Genomic DNA, 13,694 nt, shown 5'->3' on the forward strand with positions numbered 1-13,694 from the left:
GGCTTCCAGGTACTGGTGAGCTGGTCATAACCATAACTTCCCATCAATTAGCATATCATCTATCATCACCTCCGTGGTCTGCTGTCAATTAAGGCTTTGAACTTGTCCTTGGGAGTTTTCTTTGCTCTGGAGAATTCAGGGGAGTGAAGGAACGCTCTGCCCTCATGCTTAGGTGTGGTAGCCATATTTATCCAACTTCATCTTTCTATGTGACTGAAGACCACAAAATTGAGCTCTAGTGCATTTAAAATATTATTTTCTAAGAGACCTCTGATATCTTCCTTGTTTTTGTCCATGCCTTCTGAACAGGAGTTTCGTTCTTTCACACAATTTGTATCCAGTGTCTGTTCATCCCAGTCTGACCATGGCTTCTTGGGGCTCATCCAGCCTCGCCCTACTGAGTTTCACTCCTGTTAATTCAATTTCCTTTACAACTGCGACACACTGGTATGGAAGGCCTTTCTTTCCTGGTCCAGCACTGCTATAACACTTAATGGAAACATACATTTTTCACTTATTCCTATATATGTATACGTTGGCGCATGCCGCAATCTAGTCACTATAAAGCCAGCCTTAAGAAGACTTCATCTACTTGCGTTTCTGTAGCATATGTACACATATAAATTACTTGATATCTTCATTGTTTCTGTAGAATACGTTTCTTCATCTTGAGCCCAAGTTGATACTTTCTTGATGCCTTACAGAATATCTGCATCCTCTTGTCTCTGCATCTCTTCTATGTAAGCCAGGCTTACTTTGTGTGGCGTCACCATTCTGCTTGTTCATTCATTGGTCCTGCTTCTTCTGGGATTTCATTCAAATGGCCATCATACTGTCGTGTATGTAGGTATGGCTTTCTCAATGGGAACCTTGCTTCGAGGATTCTCCTTGGTATCTGTAGTTTCAATGGTACTGCATGTGTCTCACTCTGGTTCCCAACATATAGGCAATATGGGCGAGGTGGTTGAGGTGGGGGCACTTGGCTCCCCTCTACACCTTTTTTGGGAGTTCAGCAAACAGCGTGCTTTTTGGACCCACATTTTGTACCCTTTTTCCTCTGCTGCGAGACCCTGTTGGGTCCCAAAGCTCATGCTTTGTGGTAAAGGATGCCTGCGTGACACCCTATGGTTCATCAAAGGGATCACTGACTCCATAGGCAGAGTTACCTACTGTGCTTTTGACTGCCAGAGCGATTACCAAGAAGCCGTAGACATTTCTGAAAAAAGAATTTCGTATAGTATAATTGTTCGCATTTCAGTGGTACTAAAATTGCATACAACCGAAAATGTCGAACAATTGTACCATACGTTCCCATTATAGCAAACACAGGGAGTGGGGGTTGTGGAGGTGTACCCCACACCCTTGTTGGCTATAATGGGATTGGGGGTTGCAAAGCACGTTCCCAGCTGCCTGTAAAATAAAGCTAATTAAAAAGGACCATGCAGCGCCGGTTCTCGTCCACGTAAGTGAAGGGACCTGGCGTTGCAGGGAGACAGGGCAGATGGTGGCACACAACGAAGTGTGCAGCCAAAAGGTAAGTAGGGGTGAGGGGCGGGAGAGGGCAAGGGGTTGTGGGGAAACTAATGTGCGAGTGCACCGCAGCATGTTGGTCGAATTCGAAATTTTTCTAATTAATAATTTCACGCTGCAGTGTAATCATGTACATTCCAGTACCATGGCCCAGGTCATATGTCTGGGTTCCCTGTGGGTCCTACCTGGAATGTGTGTGTTGTGTAAGTTTTAGGCTTTGGGAGTCATTTCGACAGAAAAGTCAGTGGTCTCCATGGGTCCCCCCTTGACAATTCCGAATGCCCAGAGTGTTGTAGTGCTCCTAGGTGATAGGATAGCATTCTTACGTGTCTGTCTGGCTCACACATGAGCCATTTTGGCAATTTCTTACTATTGTAGCAGTTTTATTTTTACAACCCCCTGTTGAGAGCTGTAGAATCACTAATCCTATGGTGGGTAAAATCCCAGAGTCAAAAAGAAAGCCAAACCACTTTTTTATTAACATTTGTAGCAAAATGAGACATACAAAATGCAGTTAATAGATGTCAGCGACCGGGCATTCAGTCTCCAAACCCCCCCTCCCCCACCCACCCCAGAAACAATTGAACCCCAACAGATCTTTAAGCTCTTACTCCACCTGTGGATATTTTGAAACTAACTTCCCTTATACCCCTCGGGTTGTCATAGCTGGCAATCGGGCCACTAGGGGCCCTCAATTATCTCATGCACCCCCCTCCCAAAACCTACCCCCCACAAACACCCAGGTTCCGTTTCAATCGGATTCCTAGTAGTTACAGGCAGTCTCGAGTTCAGTGTCTTGGTGGCGGATGGAGCACCAAGTTAGTTTCCTGTGTCTGGGCTCCCTTCAACATTTGTCCACTGCTTCAGTCTCCCATATATACAGCAAAGCACCCCATTCCACTCTAAAGGACCCCATCTGGTCATTGACAGACTGTCAATTTGTCCATCACCATCATATTGTGCATCTTCCGTTCCCATACCGCCTTTGTGGGTTAGTCGCATTGCCCTCAGTAACGCTTCCCGCATTCTGGGTAGCCTATGCTACGTACTATTTTTTTATTTATATACCACACCCCGAGGACAGAGAGGAGAGGCCACCGGGAAAATCCTGGAGAGCTTTAATGGGTCCCTGTGCCAGCCAATCAACATTTTATAGTTGTGTTCCATCGTGGAAGTAAAGAGATTGACATCGAAGGTTACTCTAGAAGTTCTTTCCCATTCCTCCACTGCGATAGATCTTCTCCTACCAGCTCCACCCAGTACCTCTGGAAAGTTTGTATACCTGTCAAGCACGTTATGTTCATGGCTTTATATATTTTAGATAAGACACCCATTCTTGTAGGGGACAAATCTAGGGCCTTTTCAAATGGGGTCAACTCCCTTGTGACGGAATCTTCCCACTTTGTCAGTCAGGATACCCTTAATCCTTATGTATTCAAAGTCTAAGATCTTATCCCTCCTCAGCACCTCTCTGACATCCTCCAGCCCCAGGATTTCTCAGTCTTTAAATAGTTGCCCCACCCTGGCTAGGCCCGAGTCTGACCACTCCTGCGAGTATCTGAGACCCCTACTCGCAAGACTGAAAGGGGGGCCCCACACCAAGGACATCGGTTGGGTTCATGACGTAGGTTTCCGGTTGGCCTCATCTCTCCAGTGGGACCATATCACATTCAGCGTGGGGTGGGTCCTGAGTCGCCATGGGGTAGTCCCGGGACGGGTCTAGATATAATCCCCAACCTTCAGGGGGTGGGTCACCAGGTCCTCAAGGTAGGTCCAGGAGGTTCTTGCATCATCTCGAGCATGACACATAGCCGAGCTGCCCAGTAATACTTGTGAATGTCGGGGAATCCAAACCCTGCCTCGTCTCTTGGAAGAGTCAGCATTGTCATTTTCACCCTGGGTGTTTTATTCTACGGAATTCTCTCAGCAGATCAGTGAAGAATCTCGCTGTAGGTTGACTCTGGATGGCAGCAAATACATACAGTAGGCGGGGGAACACATTAATGTTTATGGAGATCATACGTCCGTACCACGACGGAATCAATAGAGCCCATCTCTTTAGGCCCGATTTTAGAGCCACTGGTAAGGGGACGTAGTTAGCCTTCACCATTGTCCCCAGGTCTCTCGTAACCTGGATCCCAAGATATTGTATACACTCCTGTTCGACCCTCATGCCCCAATATTTGCTCCGTGTGTCTGAGAGGAGACTTCAGTTTTGTATGGGCATAATGCAGGACTTCTCCACGGTTGATTTTAAGACCAGAGAGGCAGCCATAAATCGAAATCTGTTCCACGAGAGCCAGAAGTGAATGATGTAGGTCTGAGATAACCTAATATATCGTCTGCGAAAAGCGAGTGTTTAAACACGATCTTTCCACCAGTAATGCCCCGAATCCATCTGTTCTCCCGAATAGAACCGCCAAAGGTTCCATGGTCAGGGCATATAGTAATGGCGATAGGGGAGAGCCCTGTCTTTTACCCATTGACAATATAAATACCTCCGAGAGCCCCCAGTTTATGAGAACTCTTGCCTTAGGACCATTATAGAGTGCCATTACACACCTCAAGAAATTCGCCCCAAACCCAGTTTCCCCAACACCTTCATCATAAAGGGCCATTACACGTTATGAAATGCTTTTCTGAGTCAAGCAAAATTAGATAGGCATCCTGGTCTGCTATTTGGGCACGGTGCATTAAATCTATAGTCTTCTGTATATTATCGGACCCCAGTCTCCCCCGGACAAAACCTACTTGGTCGCAGTGAATAAGCGATGGCAACACTCCCTCCAATCTTGTTCCCAAGATTTTCGCTAAGATCTTGACATCGGTATTCAGGTTGGAAATGGGTCGAGGAGCATCTGGTGGGGTCATTCCCCTCCTTGTGAATGGCTACTATTGTTGCCAACATCATCGTGGCGGGGAGTGCTTCCCCCTCCAGACACGCACCCAAGACCCTTACTAGATAAGGAGCGAGAAGAGATCGGAATGATTTATAAAACTTCATCGAAAATCCATATTCCCCTGGGGCTGTCCCTGACTTCAAGCCCTTAATGGCCAGTTGCACTTCTGCTGTGAAGGGTCAGTCTAAGTTCTGCGGGAGTCTGGGGAGGGGGTGGGGGTAGTCCCCCAAGAAAGTGTCTATCTGTCCCTCTTCCCCCTTCCATTCAGAGTTATAGAGTTTCTCATAATATGTGGCGAACTCCCTTCCGATGCCCTGCTGATCATAAACCTTACTTCCCTCCTCGGTTCCAATACCCCCAAGGGTGCTCTGCTTTTTCTCTTCCCTTAACATCTGTCCCAGCCCCACCATCACCCTCACCATAGCCTTTCCCCTTTTCTACTCCCTCATCCCACTGAACCGTCCCTCTAGAGGAGAAGGAGTTGCAATCGTCTTCAAGTCACTCTTCCGCGCCTCAATCATCGACAACCAACCTTCCATTCCTTCCTGCAAATCTCTCCTCGTTAAACTATCCCTCTCCCTGTCGCTCTCACATAGCTTCCTAATAATCTACAGACCCCCTGGCTACGATAGACAATTCGCAAACAACCTCTGCGACTCTATTGCCACCCTTCAACTAAACCATCCCAACCATACCCTTCTTGGAGACTTCAACATATGGCTCGACATCCCCACCAACCCTATGACACACTCTCTGGTTGACTGTTTAGACGCGATTAACCTCCAACCCCACATAAATGGCCCGACTCACTATAAAGGACACACTCTCGATGCCATCTTTAGCTCCAACACCCGGATTCATTTAAACCCACACACTCCTATCATCTGGTCCGACCACTTCATTCTCTCTTTCACCATTTGCTCACCCGACCCCCTTCCTGTACCTCAGAATCTACGGAAATGTTGGAAAAAACTAATAATCGCGACTGACCTAGCCGACGCACTCCTCCAGTCTCCACCACCTACCTGCCGACTCAAACTAACCCAACGCCTTTGACTCGTGGCTCTACGTATCTCTGATGCGGCTCACACCCCCCTGCAAACAATCAACCCGCCGTGGCCTCTTCCCCAGATGGTTCACTCCTGAGTTGAAGACCACTAAACAACTATATAAATACCTACAACGCAAATGGCAGAAAGACAAAACCCAGGAGAGCAGGGCCACCTTGGCCCGACACCTCTATTCAGTACAAGGCCGAAATCCGGAAAGCAAAAAAAAAAGCGCACTACAACTCCCGAATCCTAAACTGCAAAAATCCAAGTAAAGAACTCCACTAAATCATTTCCGAATTCACCAAACCGGCTTGCACCACGACCATCCCGACCCCCTCACAATCACAGTGTGACTCACTCTCCCTCCACTTTTACAACACGGCTCTCGAAAGAACAAATACTCTAGCCACCAAACTAGCTCACTTACATCCACCAGACAATACTCCTCCCATACCGTCCAGTCCATCGGCTGCAACCACTACGCAACCAACGTTCGAATCCTTTAGTCCAATATCTCCAGAGCAATTTCTCAAACTTCTATCTGCCCGCAAACCATCTGGCTCTCTGCTGGACCCTTGCCCAGCCACAACCCTCAAAGAAATTTTCGCCTCCACCTGCGCAGGAGAACACGCAAGATCCATCATAAATGTCTCCCTATCCTCTGGTATCTTTCCAGACGCATTCAAAACGGTTCATGTCCAACTTCTAATTAAAAAACCTTTGCTCGACCCTCTCGAGCCAAAAAACTACCGCCCCATCTCAAACACCAGATTCCTTGCCAAACTCATTGACCGAACCGCCTACTCCCAACTAAATGTCTTTGTCGAAGCGAAAAACCTCCTAGATCCCTCACAATCAGGTTTCAGAGCCCGTCACGGAACTGAAACCACCCTAACCTCAATCTGGGATGACCTTAAAATGACAGCAGACTCCACGGGATGCGCCGCTCTAATCCTTCTTGACCTTTCCACCGCCTTTGACACAATCACTCAATCCTCCTAGACGGCCTCCACTCCTTAGGAATCTGTGGAACCGCTCTATAATGGATAGCTTAATTCCTCAAAGATAGGTACCAAATAACGATACTCTCCACCTATACCTCCGAAGCCCGACCAGTCGACACGGGAGTCCCACAAGGAGCATGCCTATCCGCCCTCCTATTCAATCTCTACCCAAAAGCAGGTGGCAACTCAGAACTTCTTCCACACTCGCTACCCTGGCCATCCGCCATGGGCAACTCACCGACCCCCTCCAACTCAATGAAAAATCTTGGATGCACCCTTGACTCTGACCTAACACTCTCGCGCCAAGTCAACAATGTCTCAAAGTCCTGCCACTACCACCTTAAAACCCTTAGGCGCATCTTTCCATATCTCTCCTTTCCCAACAGACTCTCCGCGGTCCAATCAATCGTTATATCAAGACTGGACTACGCAAACCCACTATACCTCGGAGTCCACGCGTACCAACTGAATAAACTCCAAAGGGCACAAAATGCGGCAGCCAAATTGCTACTTGCGCTCTGCCCAAGAGACCACATCTCCCCGGCCCTTAAGACGCTGCACTGTCTTCCAGTAGCCCGAAGGGTGACCTTCAAAACCTTCCGTATCTCCCATCGAGCACTGCATAAAACTGGACCTCAATATCTTCAAAACAAGCTAAAACCCTATCACCCCCCTCACACCCTAAGATCAAGCTCAGCCGGCCTCCTAGTCATACCAAAGACAAACTCAGTCAGGTTAGGCGGATCATCATTTTCCGCCTTGGCCCCCATGCTATGGAACTCTCTCCCACCCCACATCCGCCTAACTGAGGATTTAACGTCTTTCCGCAAACTGCTGAAAACCTGGCTCTTCCCCTAAAACCAACCCGTACCAAACTAACCCTGGCAGACTAGCAGCAACTCAATGACTCCAATCCAACAAACTACCTGATGCAAGAAATTGACAGCTAATAACGCCTAATATAAACTAGAAGGACAAACAGAATTAAACAAATAAATTAGATCAAAGCAGTGAAATGGTTAATAAGTAAATCATACGGAAACAGTAACGAGATTTAAATTCCTGAAATGGACAAAATGCATGAGGAATGAACGAAGTGAATGGCGTGGATGAATTAGTTAGAATGGATGAAGCAGGTAGAACAGATGAATGCGCTGAGTAGAAGAATGCATGATTGGAAGAACAGATAACTATATAGTTCGAATGTGTGTGGAAATCAAATGAATAGGTAGATCGGATGAGTGTATAGAATGGATGAACATGATGAGCGGATGAGTGTGTAGAGCGGACGTGCGTGTAGTGCGGATGAGTGCGTAAATACAGAGAAGCGAGTAGAACGCAGGAGTGTGTAGAACAGACGAGTATGTGGAGCGCATGAGTATGTAAAGCGCATCAGTATAGATAGCGGATGAATACGGAAGTGCGGGGAGTCTGTAGATCGCCGGAGCATATGAGTGTACAGAACATATGAAGGTATAGAACAGATGAGCATAGAGATGAATATATAGAACAGGATATTGCTGTTGATTGCGTGAAAACCACGAGCGCACGGAGGGGACGAGCGCGCGGAGGGGACGAGCGCGCGGAGGGGACGAGTCCCTGGAGCGGACGAGTGCCCAGAGTGAACGGACGCGTTGCGTAGAGTGGACGAGTACGTAGAACGAACGAGCACAGATTGCATCCAGTACTGATGAGTGCGTAGAATGGATGAGTACGTAGAGCTGCTGAATGCGTAGAGCGTGGGGAAGTCAAGAGTGCATGCGTGGGGCAGACAAGAGTGCATGCGTGGGGCAGACAAGAGTGCATGCGTGGGGCAGACAAGAGTGCATGCGTGGGGCAGACAAGAGTGCATGCGAAGACAAAAGTGGGGCGATCAATAGTGCATGCATGGGGCGGAGTGGAACGCGCGGGGCGGACTGGAACGCATGAATACGTGGAGGGGACCAGTGTATAGACCAGAGTGGGGTGTATGGAGTGGATAGGAATGCACAGAACAGACTGGAGCGCATAGAGCCTGACGTGTATAGAGTATGGTTTGGAATGCAGAGAAGGTTTGAAAGAGCATATAACCCATCATATCTCACCGCCACGCTTACTCTCTCCTTTACATCACCATTCAACTAGAACACAGAGATACTATGACACCATTCGGTATACCTGTTCTCATACCAACATCCGCCGCTCACTCCACATCATTCATAAACACTGCTGGTATTACACCCCCCAGCCAGGCGTTCTCCTCAGGCCTAACGCAGCCACATCTGCTCTGGATAATTCCTGCCAGAACAAACATTCTGACCTCTCAACCACCACACCTACCGCTAAGAAGCAGCTATTACACGATTACCGCACAAGCTGCACACATACCTGGTGCCCACATGCACCTTTTGACTCTCACTACTCTCTCTACTGATCTGAACTTCGGTTCCCAAGGGCGTTCAACCTACCAGCGCCTTCAGACCATACCAATGGTATATAAGGCGCTATATAAATGCAAAATAACATAACATATCATGGTCCAACCATGGGATGGGGGCAACTTGGGAGTCAGATACTTGCGCTTTTAAATTTGCATCCACTAAAATCAAATCTATATGCGAATAGGAGGTGTGTACTGCCGAGAAATAAGTGAACAGCCCCTCTTCTTCGGTGGGGGAGGGGAGATAGTGAGTCTACCAAGCCCAGTACCTCATTAACTCTCCTAAACCGATCGGAGTCCCCCTCATTCGCCCAGGGTGCAGGCTCGCTTCCCATCCTTTTGCTGTCTTTCACTGGGTCTAACACCATATTAAAATCACCCACAACCACCAGTCGGCCTTCCACAAATAGGATCAGTTTATCCCTTACACTATGCCAGAAGACGCCCCCTGACCTGGATTGGGAGTTTACACCGATCCCAACGTAATCTGGGAGCTGTTGAGTTTCCCCCCCTTAAACACATACCAGCCCTTTTGGTCTGAAAACACCCGTTGTACAAGGATACCCAAACGGGCAGAAAATAGGACCGCTGCACCCCCTCCTTTTCCTTGTGTTGGAGGCCATGAACACCTATTTATTTTTCATTTGTAATGCGCCTATACACAAGTGTTTCAAGGCGCAACCATGAAAGGAGGGGAGACGAGGGAAAAATCAATCTGAATGTACCATGCCCTGAAGACCGTCTAAGTGCGCAGACAGGTGTGGGGGGGTGGGGGGGGAGACAAGTGCAGGGGTGGGGGAGACCAAATGTGCCCAGTCAGTCAGAAGCTGGGGTAAGTGCTGAGAGGTGCCACTCATGGGTCACTGACCAAGTGCAGTAACAATGAAGAAAGTGCAAGGTCCGGAGGCCAGTCCAGTGCAAGAGGACTGGTAAGGGTGCCAGGGTCCAGGTGGTTAGTCAGCAGGCTGTGCGGAAAAGGAGGGATAGAGAGGTTAGCAGGATAGAGAAGGAAGAGAAGAGGAATGCCTTAAGTAGTTTCCAGACCTTAAGGAGATCCAGCTCAAGACAGAGGGGGGCAGGGAGGTTATTCCCTGCAGAGGATCAAGATCTCGTTCAAAATCTCTGCTTGGAGGGGAGCGCTGTTGAGCACTGCAAAGATGGCTGCCTGATCTGTGAGCTCCCACTCCAGTTCAAAATCCTGCAATTATAAATCCTTTATGGAGCCGCCGTATGACTTGTAAATCGCGATACAGATGCATTAAATACACGTCCTTGGTACCTGAAAATCCTGGAGTGCTGCGGTGAGAGGCCGCATTAGGGGTCTGCAGTTTTGCAGACCCCTAATGCGGGCACGATCCGTCTAGGGGCTCCGTGAGGAGGTAACGGGAGGCCATGGTCGCAATCCAACACTGGGCCTGTGAGGGGTGGGGCCTGTGGATGCAGACCGCGCCCTGTGGTTGGTGACAGAGCTCCGAAAGGCACATCGGCTGAAAAGAGGAGACGGCGTCGGCACCATCGTAGTGCGACTGCTGCAGAGCCCCAGAGATACTCCATATACTGCGGCATCCCATCGGGGAGCGGCGGAGCGAAGACACGGCCCGCCATACACCAAGTAAGGAGTGCTGCAGCGCGGCAGCTGCGGGAAAAGACCCGACGGTGGGACATTCGACCACGTCCAATTATCCGAACTGTTACAGGCTAACGCTTGCAGTAATGCTAGCAGGGGATGCAGCCCTCACCCGCCCCGAGACGGCGGCGGACCGTGCCTGCTGCCACCCTAGATTGTCCAAAACGATGGGAGGGCGACACATATAGAAGCAGGCATCCGTCGAAATACTGGACCCTCTGACAACTCTGCGGCCCGGAACATCAAATATATAAACATACTGCTGCAGGGACTGAGCTGGTGGTGAACCTATATACAGGACTTGGCCCGTGACCCACACCCGACCTACACACTACCGGAGAAAGAGGTTTGTGTCGTAGATGGTGGGAGGGAGGTTGGTGCTCCCGCTAAACCAGGAGGCCACCCAATAAGCTAAACCGCCGCTGCAGTGCGGGCCGCGTCAGCCTGCCCTGCGGGATACACTTGGCCCCTATCCTCCATTGATTAAACATTGGGTGTTACCTGGGCACGATGCTACATTGAACATAGGGACACAGCAAGTAGGAATCCCGCCCTGGCGGTTTGGCTGACCCGGACTCTGGAAATTCTTGAAGGACCCTCAGAGTTACACTATTAAGTTTTGACGAATTAATACGTGGGAGGACACAGTCCATCAGAATTGGTGAGCCAGGATTCAGGTGGCACGGTGGAACATTGTGATATACCCATAAGAGGAAAACACGGGCTACGGCCAGGGAAAAGGGAATTCTAGCAAAAGCATACTACGTGCAGCGACATGGGCGAACCCCAAAAAACAGGAAAAGGGGGCAAGACCCCCAGCAGCAAGAAAAAAGGCCCTATGGACGTATACACTGCTAGCCAAACACAAACCACCGCTTCAGATATACCCATCAACAACAATGAAGCTCCCAACCCGGAGAATGGTGATAGAGGATAGACCAACGACAATCGTACAAGATGGATTTCAGGCAGTCAATACGAAGCTGGATGACATAGTGTCCACCATTGGCTCCCTAAAGGCCAGGGTTGAAAAACAGTGCGCGTGTAACAGAAACAGAACATAGAATAAGCACCAACGAGGATACGATTGCACACCATAGCCATTTCACATCACCCAACTCAAAGAGGCTATGTCCGAAATGTCAAATAAATGTTAAGACCTCGAATCCAGATTAAGGCAAAACAACATCCGAGTAGTGGGCGTGGCGGAAACATTTGGAAAAGGCCAAATGGAAAAACAACTTGAACTGCTTCTTAAAACGATATTTGGCTAGGAAGCATTTTCCGAGCACTTCTTGGTGGAGAGGGCACACCGCACACTGGCCCTGGTCCCCAAGCCAGGTGCACCACCCCGTACAATAATTGCGAGACTCCTTAATTATAGGGTCAGAGACTTAATCCTGCGTATGGCTAGGAAGGCTGGAACACTACAACATGAAGGAAACCGGATACATATATACCCGGACTTTTCGGCCGTCGTTCAAGCAAGTAGAAGATCCTACGAGCCGGTCAAAAGACTCCTAAGAGAACGGCAAATACCATACACTCTAATGTTGCCCGCCAAAATGAGGATTCAGCATGCGGGTAAGGGTGCATTTATTCGAGTCCCCAGCTGAGGCCACACAATATATTGAGGCTTCTATACCCCTCCCACCTAGAGGAGATAGACCGGCTCAAAACAACATACCCAGACCAGAAGATGAAGGTACATTTTTAGTCAAAACACTTTCTACACTACTACACCATCAGGGCTACAGTCCTGACGCTTCAATGATCAAGTCGGCTCCACTCCATATGGTTATCGGAGTTGCGGAGGCGATTGGGCGGTCATGTGAAGCAACACTGCTGCCCTTGGAATGATCCAAGAGTTACTTTGAGTAGATCGTCAAGTTGGGGGTGATGATGAGGGTGGGTGGGTGGGTGAGGGGAGGATGGGGGAGTTGGATGATTTGTGGTGGAAACAATTTCACTGAAGGGAGAAGGTCTGGTCACCGGGAGAAGAGTGACCCAGGTTTTAGTTTGACTATGGTTAACCGTTAGTTTGATGTTGAAAAAGTGGTCGCATTGGGAGTGGCGCCGATCGGCTGGTACAGATGGCACAACTTTAATGGTCATGGCTTTGGGAAACTTATCACAAAATACTGGCGACGGGATGAGAATAAAACTGCTTACATGGAATGTAAGGGGACTGAATAACCAGGTGAAAGTCAAGAAAATTGCTAATTATGTTGCTAGACATGGCCCACAGATACGGATGCTGCAAGAAACACACACAATGGGAAGCAGTAACTTACACACTATGCCCAAATGGGGTACCCAGCGTTTCTACACAGGCTATTCTAGTCAGGCCAGAGGGGTAATCACTCTTATCCACCCAAGCTTGGGGTTCGGGTTGGAGGGTCATAAGGTGGATCAACAGGGAAGATATGTGGTCGTATGGGGCAGGTTCGCTGGACAACAACTGCTTCTGGTTAGTACATATCGGCCTAATATAGACGACCCGGCGTTCTATGTGAATATATACTAGATCACTGCCTATGGTTTGTCTAATGTGATATGGGGAGGGGACTTTAATGTGGCGCTGGACCCTGTGCATGATAGGTCTTCCAGGGTTTGTTTGTTTATTTATTTGTATAGCGCTCCTGACCCAGAGGTATATGGGCGCTTAAGCATCAGGTTACAGGCATAGGTAGGAACATTTGTACAATTGTGCAGCATAAGTATAGTTACAAAATCAGTTATGAGAGCAGTTATAGTAGAATTAGTGACATGCATACATACAGTGCTAATTAATTGTTAAGTAACCAGGTGATGATCTTAGTTCTGAAAGGTTGAAATGTAGGGGTAGATTTGATGTCCAATGGAATAGTGTTCCATAATTGTGAGGCTAGAACTGGGAAACTGGAGCCACCGGCTCTTTTGAGGGAGTATTTGGGCACTGTCAGTTGTAGTGTATTAGAGGATCTGGTGGTTCTAATATTCTGTCTTAAGATGAATTTATCGGTTAGATAAGGTGGGGCCAGGTGGTTAAGAGCTTTGTAGGTGAGGCAGATAGTTTTTAGGTCTATTTTTTGTTGGATGGAAAGCCATTTGCATGTGATTCTTGTGGCTGAGATATGTTCTCTTCTGGGAATATTAAGGGCGGCACGGAGTGCGTTGTTT

The 13,694-nt window shown here is 48.5% G+C and overlaps 1 protein-coding gene across 1 annotated transcript in view; it reads right to left on the reverse strand.

Annotated features, from left to right (window-relative positions):
- Positions 1-13,694, reverse strand: part of TSR1 (TSR1 ribosome maturation factor) — a 325,627-nt gene that overhangs the window by 55,262 nt on the left and 256,671 nt on the right. The gene's annotated exons all lie outside the window — the stretch shown is intronic.

The sequence above is a fragment of the Ambystoma mexicanum genome, chromosome 9 (genome assembly GCF_040938575.1).
Source record: "Ambystoma mexicanum isolate Mex_15411 chromosome 9, UKY_AmexF1_1, whole genome shotgun sequence".
Lineage (NCBI taxonomy): Eukaryota > Metazoa > Chordata > Amphibia > Caudata > Ambystomatidae > Ambystoma > Ambystoma mexicanum.